This window comes from Cavia porcellus, unplaced genomic scaffold (assembly GCF_034190915.1).
Source record: "Cavia porcellus strain 051 isolate PalLab524CR breed Dunkin Hartley unplaced genomic scaffold, mCavPor4.1 scaffold_4, whole genome shotgun sequence".
Taxonomy (NCBI): Eukaryota; Metazoa; Chordata; class Mammalia; order Rodentia; family Caviidae; genus Cavia; species Cavia porcellus.
The window spans coordinates 102,385,259-102,402,349 of NW_026947487.1; the positions used below are offsets into that span (position 1 = coordinate 102,385,259).

General features: G+C 40.0%; 1 long non-coding RNA gene across 1 annotated transcript in view; it reads left to right on the forward strand.

Annotated features, from left to right (window-relative positions):
* The window catches only part of LOC134475628 (uncharacterized), an 85,763-nt gene that overhangs the window by 48,206 nt on the left and 20,466 nt on the right, over positions 1-17,091 (forward strand). The gene's annotated exons all lie outside the window — the stretch shown is intronic.

The following is a 17,091-nucleotide window of genomic DNA, read 5'->3' on the forward strand; positions in this document are numbered from 1 at the left end:
CATTAATGTGACAACAAAGAAACCTTAGCTATAAAGAGATGGCACACTTTGAATGTTCTGCTGAGACCTGGTGTCCATATAGTTCTTTCTAGGCCTTGCATTTTACATGTTATCCAAGTTAATATTTAGATCAAAATATTTTCTACTATGCTGGGTATCTCTTCTTTCTGGTGTCTCCTCTATTATTTTTCCCCACTCATGTGTTTAAGGATCACCTCTCTGGGCACCTTGTGTTACATTTTAATGCAATTTTAACTGAGCATGAAACCAAGTATATTCCATACCCTTCATACTTGAGCTTTAAAAAGGTTCATTTGTTATTAACTTTGAGTTTCAGAGACTCCCTGAAAGAATATCTTACAATCTTATACACTACTATATCATATGTATATTTTTGGGGGGCCTGATTTTCATGTTTAGTTTAGAGACCCTTCTTCAGGTTTAACTTGGTATCAATGTTTTGACTATATAGTAACTATAAAGAGGTTAAGTATACAAATGTCTTTCTCCCTGTTCTGTATGTGTACCTAGCAACTGGGGCAATGGCCCTTAACCAAAGATTTGCCATATAATCATAAACACATGGCCTCTCCTTCATACCATGTGCTTGCACAGATGTGTGCAAAGAACCAACCAGGGGCAGCACAAGGGAGTCAGGAGAGTTCTGACTTTCATTCAGAGTTTTCAGTGGACAGTGATGGAGAGAGATGATATTACCCATCAAGAGAAGGCCCTCCACCGCCCATTCTTTGGCCTTTTTGTCAACTGTCGTGCGAGATAAATTCCCCAGCTCCAGCAGTAAGCCAGGAGGTAGCTGAGTGTGATTTCCTCTCCAGTATAGTGAAGTCTCTCTTTACAGAAATAATTTGCTTATGTGTGTTTGTCCAGGCAAATACCATTCAAAGGTCTTTAGCAGACCGTTCATAACTAAGGGAAGCAGCAGTATCCAATGATTATGATTATTTTCAAGGTTACCCTGTCAATTCGAAAATGAAAATTCTTATTTTCCAGGAAAATGCAATGTAGTGTGGATGGGAGAAGCCAAGTGAACAGTGTGTATTTTCTCATTGTATTACTCTAATCTCTTTAGGTCAAGGTTAAACGGGTCTCGAATAACAGACATCTGTGTTTGTAATGCAATAAAGTGTAATGAGTGTGGCGACTTTTTCTAATTTACCTCAGCTGGATATGCAAATGAAACCATTAAACTTATAACCCATAACTCTTTGGGGAACCGATGGGTGACCAGAGTGGAGAGTATTTACTGTAGCTAATGGGAAAGTTGTTAGATGATAGGAATGTAATATGTTCTGTTTGCAAATGTGCTAAAGACCTAGTTAGCGGTGTAAATGAGGATTTGGTTATTTAGGAATAACCTTCGAATTGGCAAAATGAGTCCCTAGAGCATGATTTAAATTTTAAAAAAATCAATCATTTATTTTATGGTGTTTGAATTTACTAACTGCAGCTTGTTATGCATATGTAGAGGTGTAGTTTTATAAGAGGGACCTGCAGGTGAGGCATCTCTGCAGCATATCAGTTCTTTATTTTTAATGTAGTGGTATTTCTTCAAGCAACTCAGAGTGCTTCACAATGATCCATGAGTTAATCTTGTAACCTACTTGTTTGGAAGGCAAAGGTCAAGATTATAATAATAACTTTATAAAGATAGAAAAATTACAGTTGCATATTTTTGTTCAAATTTTATCACGTTAGACATTCAGGATACAATTTAGGCATTTGGTGTCAGCCAGGATTTAGACAAAACAGACATTTTCTCCTGCAGTCTTTCCCCTGCCTCCCAGGTACTGGGGATTGAACCCAGGGTTTCATGCATGCTAGGTACACACTTACCTCTGAGCTACATCCCCAACAGGTATGCAAAATTACACATGCCAGTCATTTCTGATCTGAAAAATAGCAGTTTCATATGGCCAATGTTTTAACCTCAGGCTGAGATCTAACTCTGGGTCTCAGTTCTATATAAGAACTTTAAAAAAACTGTAATGAAGAGATTTAAGTGACATCTTTGCCATGGTATCCTAGTATTTCACATTTCTTCTGTTTTGTAAATCTTGGTAACCATTAAATACAAGAAAAGCAATTTGATCCATATTGTTTCAAAATTGTGTCTTTTTCCTTTTTATCGGTACCGGGGATCAAACTTACAACAACCGCCTGCTTGCAAGGCAGGCGCTTATGCCGCTGAGCTAAATCCCCAGCCCCTTCAAAATTGTATCTTTTAAAAATGAGCTGTGAAACCTAGATAGCCGAGGTGATTACCCTGTCTACTTTAGTTCTGTCTCTGTTGGTCTGTTGCATTTTTATGCTCTGTTAACGAGGAGATCAAGTGGAGATGTAGGATTCCAACATCAAAGCCCTACCTGGAATTTCCCAGTTAAGTCATTTTTTTTTTTTGCATGTCTGTATTTCTTAAAACAACTTTCTCAAAGCTACAAAACAGCACAGAAAATAATGAAGGTTCCAGTGGATGTGGTATGGAAAACATGCCCAGTCACTAGCCCAAATTAGGATCCGCCAAAACCTTAAAAACACTTTATACTCATCTCAGTAATAATTCAGTCAATTCAATAATTCAGAACCATCCACGGATGCTACAATTGTCGAGTGAAAATTTGATGGGAAATAGGATAGTCACATAGTTCCAGCCTCTCTTCAACAAATTATGAAGCTAGGAGTAACTTTAGAGTGAAGGAATCTAGCAGACACTACGTTAACCAAGTGATCAAAGAAAATATTATCAATAGTGGGGCAAAATGACAGTGTATGTAACCTGATGTGATACGCCAAGGATACATCCACTCCTCAGCAATATTCCTGCCAAAAATGTAGAGCATAAATCTAGTCAAAAGGAAGAAGAAGCAGACAACTCAAATTGAGGGATGCTTTGTAAAATAATTGTTCTGCTAGCATAAAAAGTGTTTATGTCATGAAAAACCAAAGGCTGAGTCTCAGATTAGAGGATTAAAGAGATACAGTACAAGCACGTGGAATATGTGAGGCCAGATTATATCTCATAGCAAATGCTATGCATGAAAGTATGCAGAGACATCTGGAGAAATATGAATATGGGCTGCCTAGTAGGCAGTGATATTGTATTGATATTAAATTCTTGAATTTTATAACCACATCATACATATGTAAGAGAATAGCTTCATTCCTAGGAAATACACTGAAATATTAAAGAGATAAAAGGGCCTGATAATGTCTGCCATTTAGTCTGAAATTGTTCAGAAGGAGTAAGTTATAAAATCAGTCACACTGGTCTTGCATCTTTAAGTCTGAAATTATTTTGAAATAAAAAGTTCAAAGTACTCTGCACAAAAAAATCTACAGATTTGCTAGTCTTTTTCCTGTATCTCCATGTAATCACTATTAGAAAGATACAAAAATGTGACTAAGCCCAGACTTTAGGATTCTGAGGTTATATTTTAACATGTAGAGAAAAGATCAATCTTAAAACTGGTAGTACATCCCATAGTTTGTAGCTACATAAGCCAATGATTTGATGAATCTCAGATTTGATAGGATAGTGGTTGGGCTGCAGAATTTTCATGTAGGGAGAGGGACACTGAGGACTTTTCCCCAGAAAGCATCTTTATTCCAACAGGCACTGATTCGGTGGATTTGTATCCAAAGGCTGAGTGAGGAACGAGGCATACGTGCACCCTCTTATACAATGTTTGTGTTTTTATCTCCCTTGTATGAGTGCACGCTAACATCTTACAATCTGGTTGGGTTAACATTCTACAGTCTGGTTCAGTATGATTTAGTTCCGGAGTTACATTAAAACTACACATGCCTACACTGAGGCTGATGTTACTACATCATAAAAAATTTCTGCCCTGGTCAGGAGAGACCCTACCACAATTGGTCCGATAGGTCCTGAGTTAACTTAAAAGGATAATGAATTGGCAGATTTTATATTGTTGAAGCAGTCTTTGACATTGGCACCTCAGTGCCTTGTGGCATCTTTGAAAGAAAGGTGCATATTGTGGACCAAGAAGTGCATGTGTGACAAACTCCTATCCAAGTCTGACATGCCAGTCTTCTCCCTTTTCAGCCCATCTTTTGTAGTGCCCTCTTTATCTTCCATTACATGGAAGAGTCACATTATCAGAGGAGTAAGAAGTTTTGTGTATGTTTGCAAAGAGTTCCTAGTATTTTCTGACATACTGAGGTTAACCCTCTAAGAGACTAGCTCTACTAAACATTTTGATGCTTGGAACCCTCCCACAAGTCCAAGGCCATCGATGAGGCTCATCATCATGAAGCTATCTAGGGTAATGGTCCTCAAAGTGGGGTGCCCAGATCAGTCACATCAGCATCCCTTGGCAACTTGTTAGATTTGTAAATTGTTTTGAACTGCTATAAACCTCTTGCTGCAGGAAGCCCTGGGCTGAGACTCAGTCCTCTATGTTTTTGCAAGCCCTCCTGGTGACTCTGGTGCATAGTAGAGTCTGATAATCCCTGGCCTGAAAGAAAGGCACAGCACAAAGGGACACAAGCTGTCCCTTCTGTTTAATAGAGAAGTAAACATGACTGCAAGACCTCTCTGCTTGACAGTCAGGAAGCACACTTTCTCTTGGAGGAGGAACAATCTGATTGCTGTTGAATTGAGTTGACACTGCAGGTGCTTAACTCAGGTAAGGACAAAGGCAGGTGTCACAGGAAACAGGACATTGTGAGGAAGCAAGCATGCACTGGTCACCAGCATTTTGAAGCAGGTCTTCCAAGTGTGGCTGCTTGAATTCTTTTCAATGTGAATAAGGATTCTATGTGTTGTGTAAGGTTAGTAGAATTGATCTGTTGGCAGATCTGTAGGTTTTTTTTTTAAGTGAGAATTTTAGGGTACTCAAATGAGTTGGTTACAGGCATACCCATTAGAGTTTAGTTTGAGTTCCTCTGTTGTTTCTGTTGCCACATAGATTTCTTATTGACTTTAGTTGGTTTCAGCTGAGTGGGTTTGTCTTCATTATGGATCCTAATTTCCCGTTCCTTGCTATACCTGGCAATTTGCTACTGGACACAGACACTGAATTTTCCTTTGTGGAGTGCAGGATAATTTTGTCTTCCTGTGCATTTTCTTGAAGCTTGTCTTGGGACCCTGTTACGTGGAAACCGTTTAACCCTTTTGGTCCTGAGATCTGCTAGGTAGGACCAGAGCTGTGTTTTATCATGTTAGGTCTTCTTCTTCTCCACTGCTGAGACAAGAGGTTTCCTCTGCCTTGAGCCTCTTTGATGTTGAGGTTTTGCAGTCCCTCTGATGGGAAGAAGCCTTGTCTTTGGCTCTGGGTGAGTCCCAAGTTTTGTGCCCTCCAGCCCGTCCTGGTGGCTCTACCTCCAGCCTCACGTGGTTTCCTTACACAGTGAACTGATCATTCCTGCAGACAGCTGGGGGCGGAGCCTCTGGGCATCTCTGGAGCTCTCTTTCCTCCAGGATTCTGCCCTAGGAACTCTAGCTGCTTGTCACCCCAGATTCTCAGCCCTGTCTCTTCAACTCAGGGGGTCACCGGATTGTCCATGGGTCCCTGTCTTTAGCCTGTCTCCTGTAAAGTCTCTTCAGATGCTAAGTAGGGGCGATCATCTCCTTGGTGTTTTTTCTTTAATTTTACAGATAATAAAACCCAACGAAACAAAACAATAAAGCCAATTAAAACAAAGCAGTGGAACTGGTAGAGAACTTCAAAGCGAGATAACAGGAAAACAACAATGGCTACCATAGAATATCTTGTTATCTTCACAACAGTTGTCCATTCCACCAGATATAGCAAAATCAAACAAAACAAAACAGTGGATTTCATAAGCAAGATAGAAGGACATGCCCTGTGTTTACCGTGTTGCATACCGTTATCCTCCCAATAGATGCTCAGACTGCTGGTCCAAGGCCTGCAAAGTCAAACCAAACAATACAAGCATTCAGCAGCTTTTTGTAACTCAGTTGCTGTCAACTTAGCCTGTCTTTGGAAGCAGTTGGTTGCTTATGGAGGTGGAAGTGGGGGATAGTTTTTGATTCTCAGCCGGTGCACTGATAGGCTCACAGGAAGGGGCTATCTGACTTCTTTCTTCCTGGGCACTGCATGGTTTGTATGGCTTCTTCTTTTCTTTTTCTTCTTTATCTTTTCTTTCTTTCTTGCCATTTCTCAGAGGCTTTGCTCTTGATTGTCTGACATCCAATGTTTTGAATACCGTTACTTCACATGTTGTGTTCCCTTTAGGTGGGACTGGAAATAAATCCAGCCACTGCAGCTCCACTTTAGCCAAAAAAAAAAAAAAAAAAAAAAAAGAAAGAAATCTTAGTGTAGGGTTTGCAACAGTTGAAAACATGCATAATTTTCAAAAGATGGTACCTATGTTTAAAAATATCTAAAAGCTAGTTGAAACTTGGATACTATAAGGTAGTCAAAACATTATAAGTTAATAAGTGGGTGTGTAGTATGTGGGGGTACAGCTCTAAATGAAAGGCTAAAGAGAGAACCCAGAAGGGAAGCATTTTCTGTGTTAAGGGGTGTTTCATGAACATGTGTGTGAAACTCACTGCTCTGGCTAAGTGTTATGGAAGTTGATACATGGATTGAGACATTCACTGTATAGGAATCACCTGCGGAGACCCAGCCTTCTCTAGGTTCCCTCGAGCCTTTTTTTTAGTGTTATTTTCTTTTTTTGGTTTTTGGTACAGGGATCAAACTCACGACCTTGCTTGCACTTGCCTGGCAGTTTCATTTTTTTCAGTAACATTTGGACCTGTGAGTTGTTCAGTGTCTTATTCATTTATAAGTGAATTTTCATGCTTTAGTTGGGAATTATTTATAAGTGAAAATAGATATAATTCAAAACACCATGTTAAGTTTGTAATATGACTTGTTTTTATTGAAAAATGCCTGGTGAGTTGATGGGTATTTCATGTATTTCTAATGCTTTCGATTTTTCATATCTGAAATATAACTACCCACTGAATATACATTATAATAAATAGTTATTAAAATTTGCCTGAAGGCAGTTTCTTAAATACACACATAGTGGTTGGAGAGAGTTAATTTACTTCTTTAAAGATTTGACTTCAGTACTAATTCAGGATGTAAATGTCACAGTTTGCAAGCTTGAAGAGTTACAGTGATTATCTCACAAGTACAATATTTGAATAATCATAACAGCTTTTTTTTCATTATGGAAGAGAAAAGATGATCAGTCAGCCCTAAGTACCGGCAGCTGTACCCTATAATCCAAATGCCTTGTATTCATCATAATAAAGATGCCATTTATAATTAGATGTTAGTTACTAGATAACAGGCTTTTTGGTTTTCATCTCCGATATTTGAATCCATGCATTTATAGACTACATGTTAACTAAATGACTTACTTTCTTGATATAGTTCCAAAAATGGCACTTTAAAATAAGAATTTTAAATTATGTCCAGTTTAAATACTGTTTTCTGAACAGTGTGTTGAGTTGTCTTATAAAAGTTGTTAAAGTAAATCACTTCTCTGACTTAGTTTGAAAGTTAATGAGCTAGATTAAAATTATTTATATGAAACTGGGCATGGTGGCTCACATCTGTAATGCCAGTACTCTGGGAGGCTGAGGTAGGAGGATTGGAAATTTGAGCCCAGCCTGGGCAATTTGCCACTTAATGAGACCCTCTCTCCAAAAGGGAGGGGAGGGGTTTAATTCCCAGTAATGTCCCCGCTCAGAATTTACTTAAAATAGGTACTTATCTGAAATACTGTTTCGCAAAGTGTTTTTATCTGAACTAATAATATCACTATTGTCTGGGATACCTGTTAGACATGCAAATTCATAGTGAGATCCCATTTCAAAACTAAAAACAAGGGCTGAGAAGGTAGCTCAGTGGTAGAATACTGGCCTACCGTGTGTAAGACCCCAAAACAGGGAAAAAAAAATCCGACTCTCCACATTAATTAATTAATTTGATTTGGTGTTTTTTTTTTTTTAATGTAGCCAGGTTGGCTGTGAACTCACAGCAATTCTCCTGTCTCAGCCTCCCGTGTGCCACTGTGCCCAGTGAGCTTCTCACTTTAAACCCACCCAACCAGAAAGCTCAAGGTAGAGGCCAGCTGTTTTTACCTGGCCCAGAGCTATTCCAATACGCTATACAGTAGGAGCACCTCTGATCACAAAGAATGATTCTATTACAAGTAGACGCCAGAAAATGGCCTTTTGCAGCCTTCTCCTTGATTTTCACTTGTAACTCAGAAGCTGTTTCATGCATCTGGCTTCTAACTGTTAGTCGAGGCTAATTAGGATTTGAATCTATTAGAATGAATAAGGGCAGTGTGCTCAAACCATTTTTTCAATTTAATGTCCAAATGATCATTTCATTGCTTTAGATGAAAGTAATGAATTTGTCTTAGGATTTCTAAACTGTAACTAACTCACGTTAACCAGGAGAGTTTCATCTAATTGGATCATCAATTTACTCAGTTTCATCAATGCTTGATGGATAAACTCACCAGAACTAATCTGGATGCAGAGATTGACTTTCATTTCTCTTTCTCCTCCCACAAAAGGGAGAGGAGAACAAACTGCTGATCGTTATTGCTTTCATCTGTACCATTTCCAGCTGGGATTTACTGTCACAAAACACACTGGTATTTGCTTCAGCATCTTTTAATAATTGTTGCAAGCTAGAGGAAAGGCAGTGGACTTCTACCTGTAGGAGAACTTAATGGGAAAGTGGGCAATTTCAAAGCCAGGAGAGAAAAAGGAAAAAAAAATACGAAAAGAATAACAACAGATCCCCAGATCAAAACCAGTGTCACCTCCTTGTCTACCATGGTGTGTGAGGGGGAGGCCTTTGAGAAATGAGTTTGAGGATTTTTTCACCCTCATAGGACAGAAGTTTCTTAAACCCCACATCACCTTAAAGGATTGATAGTATTACAAAAATTTATGGCTCTGCACAGTGATAGAAAATCATTGCTTGTGATGAGAAATTTCTCCTGCGAGTTGCAATGAAGGATATTTGCTCTCTTTGAAACTTGCAATGAGTATTGAGTATTAATATTATGAAATTTAATTTGGCATTTAGGCAGTTGTCAAGCTCTTTAATTTATTCTCCTTTGGATGGCCTCATGAGATTCATGCTCTGATAACAAATGAAAGTTAGCAGTGCTTAAATCTTGGCATAAACTGCAGATATATCCAGGGCTCTTATTTTTACTCAGAGGAAGCTGGTATGTATAGGGAGCTTCTAAAAAATGGGTTAATTTGGTGGTTGTGTGCTTTTAGTTGAATATTCTGGGCAGCCATATAAGCAGCTTGGTTGGAAAAGCAAGTTGCTGAGCAATACATATGGAAAACATTTGAGTAGCTTTCCCCCCTCACAATCTCATGTGCAATCATAATTGGATGCTTTGTAGTTATTTTTGTAATTAAGAGCTAATAAAGCCACCAGTTAGAGCTTCTCCCGATGTATAATGAATGCAGTTTTTAAGGGCCTATGTAGTCCTGTGGATTTAGGATTATACCCTGATACAGCTGAATGTAGCTGGATATTCCTTAGTCCGCCTCTCAAAGACAGCTGCTTCCAGCTTTTTAACATATTTTGTTGAAGATTTTTCTTCCAAATCATCTAAATACTTTGTTATTATTTGTCCTCCTCTCTGGTAGACATTATCCTGGCTTTATAATAGAAAAATGAGGTATTTTTAGACTGTTTGTACTAATTTTCCCATCTCATACCCACACATTTCTTTCTGTATTATCCATTCATGGCTGTGGCATAAATTTGGTGAAATTAATGTCTATTATTTTGCCTGTGTAAAAGTGAGCTCTGCAATGTCCCATAGTTTGATTTCCTACCTGAGGCCACATTTTTTATTTCCTAGAGATAATAGCTGCATTTTGGGTTGTTCCTTACAGGCTATGTAGGATGAAATTTGTCCCCCAACTTCTCACCAGAATTGCAAAGCTGCCCTGAGTATTGGCCAGTTACATCGGGAGGCCCAGCAGCTCCGTTTTGCTGGTGATAATAGGGACCAGAGGACGCAGCCTTCTCCCCGCTCCACAGCCAGTTAGTTGTCCTCTAGGCCAGCTGCTCAGTCTGGAAGCTCAGCAACAGCCTCGTATCATCTCAGGAACTCCCTACATCCTGGGGTCATAATATGGGTTTGGTGATGCGTCTCAGGGAGATGATTCAGGTGTGTCTCTAAACACTGACGTGCATTTGCCCATATCAGAGTAGCAGAGGAAGGGAAGTGAGAGGCGACAAAGAAATGTTTCTTTCAGTGAATTTCTGGCCCCAGTATCACGCACTTTGCTATCCCGTTGCTTTTCCCAGCTTCCGTGTGGGTTCCTGCTTTGAGTCTGCCTCCCTTTACCTTTTCCATTTGTCCTTCTGTCACTCATTCTGCTTTATTGAGACAATATTGCACAAACTATTTAAAGGGTACAATGCAGGGAATTTTACATTATTCACAGATATGTGCAGCCATTGCCGCAATCAATATGAAAGTCTTTTCATCACCTCGAGAAGAAGCCCTGTGCCCTTTAGCGATCATCTCAATGCACTGCCCACTCCTGCCACAAGAAACCCCTGATCTGTTTTGTGACCTTTGCATATAAATGGAATTCTATAAAAAGGCCTTTTACAAATGGCTTTTTCACTTAATATACTTTCTATTTATCCATGTTACAACATAGATTAATATATTAATATATGAACAGTATACATTAACAATGTGTTAACATTTTATTCCTTTTTGTAGTCAAATGATGCTTCATTATATGGATATCTTACATTTTATTTGCCCATGTGTCAGTTGATGAGTGTTTGAGTTTTCCACATTTTGGCTATGTTAGATAATGCTGTTATGAGCATTTCTGTACGAGATTTTTCCAGGATATATGTTTTCAGTTCTCTTGGATATATGCCTAGGAACTGAATTTCTTGTATTCATTTTTTATTTTCTTACTTTTTGAAAAGTTGGCAGATTGTTTTCCACTATACAGCTACCATTTTGCATTCTTACCAGCAATGTAGAAGGGTTCTGATTTCTCCACATCCTCACCAACACTTGTTATTATCTGACTTTTGATTTTAGCCTTCCTACTGCATATGAAGCTCTACCTTACTGAGTTACCCTGTTTCTAGATCCTTTATCTACATTGTCTTGGTTTTCTTTCTTGGTTTGCTGGAGTGTATCTTCTGGTAGTTTTCTTAGGCAAAGTGTGAAGGAGGCAAATTATTTTGAGGCTTGCAGATCTTAAACTTTGTATTAAAATATTACAGTGTGGTCTGGGAGCATTTTAATTTACAAATTGGTATTCTTTTCCTTGAAGATGGTTTAACAAATTCTGTAAGCTTTGTGTTCCATAGAAGTTGGCTCTACCTGTGGGAAAGAGACACTGCTATGTTCTATAATCTCATATACAGGGTTTATGGCTGGACCACTGGAGGTTAAATTTTAACCCTTCTGCTACTTGCAAGTTACCATACCTCTCTAAGCTCAGCATGTTAGTAAAGTGGTTTACTGAGAGGGTTAGATGAAATTGCATGAAAGGTGGTTTCTACGGTTCCTAACACCAAATGAGTGTTCATGAGCATTTATAAATGCAGTTAAAGGTGGTACAAAATATTTATAAAGGTACTCACAGAATAACACAGCACTTTTGTTTTTTGACTTTGTTTTTATCATAAATGTCTATAACCTTCAGATGTCAGGGTTATGAAATCAGCTTTCAGGAGTAGACCCCAGGCTTGGTGAAGGATTTTACCTTCATTAGCATTTATCATACTCTTCTGTTTGTCACCTCTTTTCATGGGTCTAACGGTGCTAGGAAAGGGGCCATGGACAGCCACACTATTAGCATCTATCATGGTTTCTGTTAGCATGCCAGCCAGTGGTCAGTATCTGTTGAGTGGCTGGAGTTAACAGGTGCCGCATGATTTTGGCTGGACCCCCACCAGTGCTCACCACTTGGCACCCTGAGTGAGGCCTCCCATATGGAGCCATCAGCATCACTCCTCTGGGGCCTTTATCTTTGTTTATGGTGATCATGATGCCAACGCTGTTTGATTCTGTGACCCCTGACCTGAAGCTCCTCAAACAGGAATGCACAGTGACATCTGTATGTCTCTGTACCTTATGTTAACATAGCAGAAAATGACCCCCAGCCAGTCTGTTAGTTGTCCAGGTAACAGTTTCTGTTAAAAGTGCCTGTTATTTCTGTTACTTGGAAATGGTTGGCCATTGTGATGCATAGCTGGTCACTGGTACATATTGTAAGAACCAATCAAAGACAGCCAAGTGCTCTGCCTCTGTACTTCCCCTTTGCAACTCCATAAAAACCTCCCTTCCTTTGAGGCCTAACATTTTTACAAGGATTGATTCCTTGTCAGTGCCTGTTGATGTAAAATGAATCTGCCTCCAATCTCGGTGACTTTTGGGTGTTTCTGCTCGCTGTTGCACTAGCAGTCACCATAATCTCCCATTTGGAGACGTGGCAGCTAGAACAGAGGGATGCAAAGTGCTGTGACTTTCAGGTTACTTGGAAGATGTCAACAGGATCATGAGTAGAAAGTTGGGTTCTAGAGCTTTTGGCCTGGGTGTGGTGGTGAAAAATGGGAAAACAAAGCATAAAGCAGGCGTAGCTGATCCCTCCCTGTGTCCCCTTGGCTTTCAACTGGGACCATTTGTGACTGCCATGGTTAGTTCCTGTGCACAGGGATGGAGTCCACTTCTACATCTCTGTTTTTCTTCCTGGGGACTTCTCTAACTTTGGGGGTGGGCATGCCCAGATCTGGAGATTTAACTTTATCAGGGGTGATCTAAAACTACTCAGAGTCCAGGGCCAGGAGATGTATTCTCCTGCTTTTCCGTGACCTGGAGGAATGTTTCTGATCCACACGGTGGCTAAGGGGCCACAGCAGAAGTGAGCCCCAGTCACATATGTGCACAGCTCCTCCACACATCTGTTTGGCCCTTTCTCTTCCCTGACACATTTCTCCAATTTCCCCCCTTGTACTTCTTGAGTCTCTGGCTGCTCACAGCTGGATTTCAGAAGAACCCAAACTAGCACAATGTCTAGCTTGTGTTTTTCCAAAGAGCATCTGAGGCAGAAGAAAACTGTCATCTCCAGCCTAGAGCAGACACAGGATTGGCTTTGTGCATCACAGAGAAATAAAGAGAACAGCTGTTGGCGTCAGCTAGTGATCTCCACATTGCATGAAATTCAGGACTCTGGGCTGGCCAGCATGTTCGTTTGTTGTCTGGACCCTCTCCAAGCCCTATTTACCTAGCATGCTGGTATCCACATGGAAATATAACCCCAAAACCGCCATCCTGAAACTGAGCTGAGAAATCTTTTACATTCAAAGCGATTACTACCAAGCATGGAGTAATATGCTGACTACTTAGGGAGAAATCTCCATTCTATGTTATGTCTTGAATTCTGTAAGTACTTAATATATTTTGGTGAATTATGCTTGAAGATCTTACATTCTAATTAAGGAGACAAGATATACACTTCGTGGTTAAGTAATTCGTAAAGGTGTTACTTAATTAAGGACAGTAATTAACCGAATGAGTAATAAATGCTTAGAGTCATTCCTCTGGGTCTGAAGCCTGAAATGAGTAGAGTAATATTACAGAAGTGATTAAAAATTATACAGTCCATTCTTTTGATTTTATAGATGCTAAAGCCAGTAATAGTCTCTTTGCTTAGTTGAGTATGCTTACATAATTTAATTTAGTCAGTATTTCATGCTGAACTGAGAGCATAAACCTTAGTCAAAGGATAAGATATTGCCCCTTTTTACTTACTAAAGCCCTGTCTTTGAAGTACTGCTTTTTTTTTTTAAAAAAATTAATTTTTATATTTGATTTGGGGTCTTCTAGAGAGTCAAGGAACTGATAAAACAGGTTATTGATAGCTTACTATTTTTCTTCCTATTGACTTATAGACCAAAAATAGATAATAAAAAGACAGTCTTCCACTTCTATGCTTTCATTTCCCAGCAGAATTATAAGCCCTGAAATGCCCTGGCAGGCCAAGAAGAAAGGGGATTAAGGGGAAGACCCTGGAATATTAATGACTTATTTTGAAGGCAATATGGTGGGATGACTTGTTCCATGTCCATGTCAAAAAAAATCACATTCTTCATTGGCTGTAAGTAGTGAGAAGTTTAGTGTCTATTATTTATGTGATTCCCCTGGATTGTGTCAAGAGCCCAGGACTTTTGCCACCTAGGACAAAGAGCTCTGGAGTCAGGTCCATTGTAGACACAAGTGAGATGCTGCCTTGAGGTCATTCAGAGGAGATTGGCTCTCCTGGTGGTGTCTACACCAGGCTTGCTCCTGGCTCCCAAGGCTGTTGTACTGAATGCACAACATAGATTTTCACAGTCACTGTCACCTGAATTCTGTTACCTGCAAGATGCTGCTGGTTTTGGAAACTGACGGCTCTTTGTTGGAACTCAGTTCTCACTGCCGGTAAAGTTAGGCTGGATAGCCAAGAATTCCAATTGGCTGTTCCAGAGTAAGGGAAGGGGAGTGGAAGAATGTTTTTAATTTCTTTTTCATTTTGCTAATGAGTTGGTCATAGGAGGAGAAGAATTAAGATGTCTATTGATTTTTCCCTATCACCAAAATGACAGTTTCTTATTGCAGATGAGGGAAATGGTGATAGGGCAAGATTAGAGAAAAACCTGATGACTAAATGACAGACCCCCCCCCCATAAGGTGTTGGGTTTTTTCTCTTAAATGGAGGCTGGTGTTTTGAACCAGGGATTGATGTAATGAAATCAGTATTTCTGGTGTCTTATCCTGGTGGTGTTCAAAACAAATAAGAGGAGTTATGGTCTAGAGTTGTTAAGATAAGAAACAGTTACAGTGAGCCTGGAGAGGAAATGCCCACTTGGTGGCAGTGTGGTTGGGAAGGAAGGAAGGAAGGGATGGCTGGATGGCTGGCTGGAAGGCAGGCTGGCAGGAAGGCATACTATTGGAATACTATCAACTTACTGCTTATTCTGTTAAAGACACACAGTGAGTGAGACCCACAAGGTCCCTACTGTCATGGATTTTACCTTCTAAAGGGAAGACAAAGGACAAATTAACAATCAAATCAGCAAAAAAATGTCAGATGGTGTTATGTACTCCAAAGGAAATAGGAAGAGGTGGGGCATAGAGGATGCTGGCAAGTGGATGAGGAGTCCTACTTTTATTGATTGTCAGAAAACATCTTTGTGAGGAGATAGGATTTGAACTGTCAGCCACGTCCTCCTCTCTGCATTGTCAGCCCATCATCGGTGCCCATTACTGTCTTCCACCAAACCAACGCATGCAAGGAGTACGCGTCGACTTTTATAGATCTTGTTTTGCCAACTTGCATCTAACACTGTTCTTGTGCGTAGTAGGCATTTGGTCAAGGTTTATAAATGAGGAATGGATGATTTGGCTAAAGCAAGAAGGGCAGTGGGGAAAGGATGGCGCTTTCAGAAATCCCCACTGTTGGAGATGCGTTGGAGATGCGGCAGCCAAGCAGAGAACCGTGACACTGACTTTCCACTTATCCTACTCAGTCAGTGCGTGCTTCTGTGCCTACCTTGCTCTTTTCTCATTCATCTGTGCAGAGCTCTGTTACTTAGCACATTAGCAGCTAACCAGTGAACCCTTGAAATGGAGCTAGTCCTGACCGAGGTATGCTATTGGTGTTTAATGCATGCCAAAGCTCCGAGGCTTACACAGAGAAAGGATGAAAAGTACCTAATGAGTACTCTTTAGGTTGATCATGCATTTAAAATTAAATTACTAAAGTGTTAAGTTTTATGATTCTTTAACTTTTTAAGTGTGGCTCCTAGAAAATTTAAAATGAGTATTCAGCTCCCGCTGCATTCCTGGTGCTGTTCACGGCTCTCCATGCCCTGCTAAGCAGACAGCCGTGCACTGCTGCCGTCTTGGTCTGAAACAGGTGGTATGAGACAGCTGCCATGTCACTCCCTTAACAACACAGAAATCCCAAAACATTAAAAAAGAAAGAAACAAACCAACAAACGTTGGAGGCCAGATGTAGGCAGTAGCATGTATTTATGAGACGTAATATACATTTTGTAGCCAAGGAAAAGGCCAGTGTAAAACACATTGGGACATTTTGGGATTATTTATTTATGTCTTTTTCAGACAGGGTTTCACTGCGTAGTTTGTGCTGGCTTTGAACTTGCAGCAATCCTCTTGCCTCAGCCTCCCGAGTGTTGAGATTACAGGCTTGCAGCACCATGTGCCTGGCAATTTTTGAAATTTATGAGTAAATTCTGTCACTTTTTTTGGAGGACAAGTTTCAGTTTTGGGGAAAAAAATAATCTCATAGTATCTGCATTTAAAATTCCCTCTGCCATTTCATTTCTGTTTCTTTCTGTTCATCGGTGTGTCTGTCACATGGTAGTTGTAGGACTTCAAGGCTTTGTTTGTTTTAATGAAAGAATGCAACCCTCACAGACCCAGAGAGTGGTGTCCTAAGCCCGTCTTACCCTGGCCTAACATAAACAGTAGCAACACGAAGGCCCTTTAAAAAGAAAAGCAGATGCCTCTTAGATGTTGAGCTTTTATCCTACTAATAATGTTTTTATGATTGACCTCGCTGTGCCTGAAGGTTAAAATTTTTTCCTGGATCCCAAATTACGAATGTGCCCTGTTGCTTTAATCTGTTGTGTTTTGCAGGGGCTTTATTAGATTAAACATCCCAGCGAGCACCTAAAGGACACTGGGATTATCACATTTCTCTTTGAAAACCTGCCGGAGACAAAATAAATGGTTAAGAAAACAGAGCGAATTCAGTTTGCAGGTGTTCAGAAGCGATGCGACCACTGATAGAGTCTGGACGTCTCTTTTTCCTTCGCTTGCAAAATGCTTTTCACACAGGCAGAAGAAATTCTTGAAGAAAAAGAAATCAGGGGGCAAAAGTTGCTCTCCCTTTGTCTTTGATGTGTTGCTAATTGCATTGTGCCCACTGCAGAGGCTGTGCTGATGGAAATCTGAAAACTTTATTTTGTTAAGCTTTACTTTTGACTACACCCTGGGTGTGCCAATAACAGTGCTTTATCATTCTTATCT